This window comes from Oncorhynchus nerka, linkage group LG9b (assembly GCF_034236695.1).
Source record: "Oncorhynchus nerka isolate Pitt River linkage group LG9b, Oner_Uvic_2.0, whole genome shotgun sequence".
Lineage (NCBI taxonomy): Eukaryota > Metazoa > Chordata > Actinopteri > Salmoniformes > Salmonidae > Oncorhynchus > Oncorhynchus nerka.
In genome coordinates this window covers 46,513,048-46,519,905 of record NC_088424.1, presented here as the reverse complement: position 1 = coordinate 46,519,905, position 6,858 = coordinate 46,513,048, and positions in this window count along the sequence as shown.

Sequence of the window (6,858 nt, the reverse complement as noted above, 5' to 3'; positions counted from 1 at the left end):
ATTTATCCCATGAACAGGGCCATGTGGTAATGGAATTGCATTTAACTTTAACTACACAATCATCTCAATATTTTACTCAATTTGTTTGTTCGGAATCGGGTTTATGTTCATTAGGTACACCCCAGTAAAACATTAAACAAATAAGACTAGTAAGTGTTATTAAGGGAACAGGGTTGACCGTAACATTTGAGGTTTTAATCTTAAAACGGCCGTAAATCCCCTTCTGACAGGGGGAATGGAAGCTTGTTGTGTACAGCAGGGAAGGGCAATTGAATGCAGTGGCTTGTATTAATGGATGCTAAAGAAAATGTACAATTCGAAAAACATTCAAAATAATGTATTTTTCATCTCTGTGTTTCATACATTTCCTTCAATTCGCAAGGGGCTGAATGTATCTCACCGGAGAAGGCATCCGAGCGAAGAAAGAATTGCCCCTCTGTCTCAGTATGTGTAGCCTAACTATCTGATGTGGTCTGGTCAAAAAGAGTATGACGTTGTTGCCGCTGTTGCACTGAACGCAAGGGAAGCCTTTGGCCTCCTTTGATATAAAATAATAGCCAATCAACGTTGAGCTAAACTGAGTGAGCTCAGCTATGAATGGTCCTGGCACACCCAAAAAGCAATTGTCAAGAGAAGCCGGTTTGGATTTGGCTTCAAACCAATCACATTACTAGCATCCAGAAATGTAATTGACAGAAAAACATTTAATTGTTACATCTCGTTGTGTTGTTGTCCTCTGGTGGCTAAAATTGTCACTTTCCTAAATTAGCCATGGTTGGAGATGGGGATTTGGACTTGTGGTTTTACTTCATTCTCCGTGCTGGCCAATGGTTATAATGGCAATTCTGATCCAAACATTAATTCATACATTGTGCTCCTCCTTGTGAAATTGTTAGGTAAGATTACTCGTTGGTTATTACTGCATTGTCGGAACTACAAGCACAAGATTCTCGCTACACTCGCATTAACATCTGCTAACCATGTGTGTGTGACAAATAAAATTTGATTTGATTTGACCTAAGAGGATGGATGTTCAACATTTAACTAGATGTAGAAGGCTAATGTTATCTAGCTAATGTTGCCCATGAAGGAATGTTAGCCTAGTGAGCAAGCTTTTTAGCCAGGTAGCCTAGGACAACAAAAACTAGAAGTGTGTACTGTATGACAGAGTCATAGACTGTTTAGGCAACATGAAAGAGGAGGATGTCATTGCTGGCGTTTCTCTACAAGTAGGGTGAGTTCAGGTTTTTTTCTACTTGCAAGCACACACACGCACGCACGCACGCGCACACACACACGCACACACACACAGAAATATTCACGATGGACAGTCACATCATATTTAGTTCACGTTGATAGGACTAAATAGTTTTTGGTATATTTTAGTTGTCACTGTATTAGATGAAGCATTAGGTGATTAGATGTTGAAATGGTGCTGGAAGAGTGGAGGCAGCGACTGTTTTCTTTGCAGCTTGTGGTAACTCTCTGTGGTTCTAAATCAATAGTCGTTCTAAATCAATAGTGGTTCTAAATCAATAGTGGTTCTAAATCAATAGTGGTTCTAAATCAATAATGGTTCTAAATCAATAGTGGTTCTAAATCAATAGTGGTTCTAAATCAATAATGGTTCTAAATCAATAGTGGTTCTATATCAATAGTGGTTCTATATCAATAGTGGTTCTAAATCAATAGTGGTTCTAAATCAATAGTTTCATTATCCAAAAATGATGTAAACAAGAACTTGCTTGACCATAGTGTAGATCATGTAACTGTTTGTTACATGTAAAATGATTTGTGGACTTCACTTGACAGATGTTGCTCTCCGGTTTTGTGATGAAACAAAGGTATTGTAGAAAAAGGCCCGTGGAGTTGATGGAAGAATCCTTTAATTCATGGCCAGATCTCAACTCATTAAAAGGAGGAAATCGTCATCGCCCCGATCTCGCTGCTTTCTCTTCCTTTACTCCGTCTAATCCAGGCGTTCTGTGCGTCCATGAATCCACCACACACTACCCATATACCACTTTATGGTTAAAGGAATTCCTGTCTCAGTCTCATCCATTCCTCACCTGACTCGTGACCACCTGTTCACCTTCACTGTCAGTCATCCTACCTCTCCAGCTTCCCAAAACAGATTCCACTAATCTTTCAGGTGTGGCTGAATTGATTCTGCCACTGTGTCTTCTTATTGTCTCTGCCTTTAGGCCTATATACAGGTTCACGGGGTCAAGGCATGTGAACTAACAGGTTATAGAGCACCGCTACTGACTGAAGACAAGACTATCTATGGGTTAACAACGTTGACATGTAATGCTTGACATGTTCAGTTTTCCACCACAAAACACCAGAAAATGGCCAAATGACTAGAACCAGCTCACCTGCTTATACACTGGTTCAGATGTTCAATGTTTCTTCCAGAAATCATTTAAAATAATAGTTTCACCATATTAAAAAAAAGAGTTCAGTTCACGTAACGGGGGGTTGACCTTAATGTGGGACAGACGTAAATGAATCACGTGAAATGAATCATCTTCAGAACTGACTTTTGTTGACACAATGACAATAACGAGGCATTTACAATGATGTTGAAATGTTGGTTAAGTGGGTTAATATCAAGTTGGAAAAACATGACAAGGGACAAATTAAGATCGATAGGATTTTCCGTGTGCTCTATATTTAAGGCACTTCGTTTACTATAAGGGGCTTTTAAATTCAATATCGGTGCACAATTTCTACTTAAAATGTCAAAGGGCTGCAAAATGGACTCTATTTGCGGAACGACCCAGGTAATGACATGGCAAGAGACATGGTAAGAGATGGGGCCGTTTTGGGAAGGAGCTCAGCCCCTCTGTGATTGGTCCTGTTATCAGGCCTCGGTTGCTCCTGCAGCCAGCAGTACACCTAACGTTGCTTCAAATCAAATCAACATTTTCCAGGGTTAAAGAGCTGGTGAGGAAGAAGTAGATTCAGTAGATATTGTAAGTGAACGTCTAAGAACACTACTATGCCTTCGTGACACTGAGAGTAAAGCGGTCTAAAGTGGCGAGAGGCGCAGCAGTCTAAGGTTCTGCATCTCAGTGCATGAGGTGTAACTATAGTACCTGGTTCGAAGCCTGGCTGTATCACATCTGGGCGGTGATTGGGCGGCGCACAATTGGCCCAGCGTCATCCGGGTTTGGCTGGAGTAGGTCGTTGTTGTAAATAATAATTTGTTCTTAACTGGCTTGCCTAGTAAAATAAAAATTAAATAAAAAAACACTTGCTCTTTCCATGACACAGACTGACCAGGTGAATCCAGGTGAAAGCTATGATCCCTTAATTGATGTCACCTGTTAAATACACTTCAATCAGTGTAGATGAAGTGGAGGAGACGGGTTATAGAAGCCTTGAGACGTGTATGAGACATGGACTATGTATGTGTGCCATTCAGAGGGTGACAGGGCAAGACAAAAGATTGAAGTGCCTTTGAACGGGGTATGGTAGTAGGTGCCAGGCACACTGGTTTGGGTCTTTGAACGGGGTATGGTAGTAGGTGCCAGGCACATTGGTTTGGGTCTTTGAACGGGGTATGGTAGTAGGTGCCAGGCACACTGGTTTGGGTGTACATGGACACCTTGTAGAGTCCATGCCCTGAAGAATTGAGGGTTAAAGAGGGTGCAATGCAATAATAGGAAGGTGTTCCTAATGTTTTGTACACTCAATGTATATTCACTGATGCATCTAAGGGCCCTAAACAGGAAGGACAGATACTGCCTTTAGAGTCCTTGAGTTCAAATCAAATTTTATTTGTCACATGCGCTGAATACAACAGGTGTATTTACGTGCTTTTACACCTGCATTGTTTGCTGTTTGGGGTTTTAGGCTGGGTTTCTGTACAGCACTTTGAGATATCAGCTGATGTACGAAGGGCTATATAAATAAATTTGATTTGATTTGATTTGATTTAGGTGTAGACCTAAAAGTGAAATGCTTACTAACAAGCCCTGAACCAACAATGCAGTTTCAAGAAAATAGCTTTAAAAAAAGTAAGACTTAAGAATAACAAATCATTAAAGAGCAGTAGTAAATAACAATAGGGACCACAGGGACTATTATGGTCTGCTTGAGACATGTTGGTATTACAGACTCAAACAGGGCGAGGTTGAAAATATCAGTGAAGACACCTGCCATTTGGTCAGCGCATGCTCAGAGTACACGTCTGGGTAATCCGTCCGGCCTTGTGAATGTTGACCTGTTTAAAGGTCTTACTCACATCGGCTGCGGAGAGCATGATCACACAGTCATCCGGAACAGCTGATGCTCTCATGCATGTTTCAGTGTTACTTGCCTCAAAGCGAGGATAGAAGTTATTTAGCTCATCTGGTAGGCTCGTGTCACTGGGCTACTCTTGGCTGTGCTTCCCTTTGTAGTCTGTAATAGTTTGCAAGCCCTGCCACATCCGACGAGCGGCGGAGCCGGTGTAGTACGATTCGATCTTAGCCCTGTATTGATGCTTTGACTGTTTGATGGTTTGTCGGAGGGCATAGCGGGATTTCTTATTAGCTTCCGGGTTAGAGTCCCGCTCCTTGAAAGCGGCAGATCTACCCTTTAGCTCAGTGCGAATGTTGCCAGTAATCCATGGCTTCTGGTTGGAGTATGTACTGAATATACAGTCACTGTGGGGATGACGTCGTCGATGCACTTATTGATAAAGCCTGATGACTGATGTGGTGTATTCCTTAATGGCATCGGAAGAATCCGGGAACATATTCTGTGCAAGCAAAACAGTCCTGTAGTTTAGCATCTGCTTCATCTGACCACTTTTTTATAGACGGAGTCACTTGTGCTTCCTGCTTTAATTTTTGATTGTAAGCAGGAATCAGGAGGGTAGAATTATGGTCGCCAAATGGAGGGCGAGGGAGTGCTTTGTACGTGTCTCTGTGTGTGGAGTAAAGGTGGTCTAGAATGTTTTCCCCCCTCTGTTTGCACATTTAACATGCTGATAGAAATGAGGTCAAACAGATTTAAGTTTCCCTGCATTAAAGTCCCCGGCCACTAGGAGCGCCGCCTCTGGATGAGCGTTTTCCTGTTTGCATATGGCGGAATACAGCTCAGTGAGTGCGGTTTTAGTGCCAGTATCGGTCTGTGGTGGTATGTAGACAGCTACGAAAAAACAGATGAAAACTCTCTCGGTAGATAGTTTGGTCTACAGCTTATCATGAGATACTCTACCTCAGGCGAGCAAAGCCTCGAGACTTCCTTAGATATCTTGCACCAGATGTTGTTTACAAATATGCATAGGCCCCCGCCCGTGTCTTTCCAGAGGCTGCTGTTCTATCCTGCCGATAGCGTGTATAACAGCTGTATGTTCTTTATGTCGTTGTTCTGCCACAACTCTGTGAAACAGATTTGAATGTCCCATCGGTAGGATATACTGTACGTGCTTTCAATTCGTCTAATTTATTTCCCAGCGATTGAACGCTAGCTAGCAGAACGGAAGGCAAAGGCAGATTAGCCACTCGTCGCCTGATCCTCACAAGGCAACCTGATCTTTTTCCGCAAAATCTAATTTTCCTTCTCCAGCGAATGACGGGGATCTGGGCCTGTGTCGAGTGTCCTTAGTATATCCCTACCCTCCGACTCTTTGAAGAAAACCTTTTTGTCTCATCTGAGGTGAGAAATCGCAGTTCTGATGTCCAGAAGCACTTTTTGGGTCATAAGAGACGGTAGCATCAGCATTGTGTACAAAACAAGTTATGAACAATGCGAAAAAACTATCAAAATAGCATGGTTGGTTAAGAGCCGATAAGACGGCAGCCCCATGGCAATTAAAATCAATAAGCCAAAAAGATAAGATAAGATAATAAGATAATAAGAACAGTGATTTAAAAAACTACAAGAGCTGCTGGAACATGGCGGTGAAGGGACAACGTCATAATAATTGTATTATTATCTTTATTTAACTAGACAAGTCAGTTATCAACCAATTCTTATTCACAATGACTGTCTAGGAACAGTGGATTAACTGCCTTGTTCAAAACAACATATTTCTACCAGCTCAGGGATTTGATCTTGCAACTTTTCAGTAACTGGCCCAATGCTCTAACCACTAGGCTACCTGCCACCCCAAGACCCAGGAGAAGGGAGGAAAGTGTAATCACAAGTCAACAGCACTTTGAATATACAGTAGTAGGAAAAACATCAAAATGGGAAGTGTGCATTAATGTAGTCATAAAACCCCCCACCAAAAAACAGAAGATAAGGACTTTAAAAAACGTTTTAAATGGGGTCGTGGTGAAAAAAGTAACGCTTCCTATACTTTCATTCTTTGAAATCGCACAAGTTTGGTAAACTGTTGGGCACTGTTTTAAAACATGCATATTGAGTACTTTAAAAAACATTAAAATATTTTCTCTACTGGAAGTGTGATCACTGCCAGGACGAGATACAAACTATGGAACATATCCTATTTCAGTGTCAGCAGTATGGGAGGTTTAAGAAAGAATGGTATTGAGGAGCCAAGTTTAACTGAGTTGTTAATGAGTCAACCTTCAGGCGATTGTTGCATTTTGTTTAAGACCGGTTTAATAAAGGTCTGGAGGAAGAACTGAGTTATCAATCTCATAGCCCACACCCCAGTACAGGAGGTGGCGGTATTGCACCATTAACGTTGGATGCCAACCACTGATAAATCCCACAAAATAGGATGATCTGTCCCAACGCAGACGCCGTAGTTGTACCAAAGATTTTTTACAATTAATTCAAGATAGACCACAACCTTAATCATTGTGGGCAGAACAAGTAAGAAGTTGGGCAGAGCCAAGCACGATCTAGCGAGATCTTATTTGCGCGTTCTAGCCATGTATTTGCATATTTCCC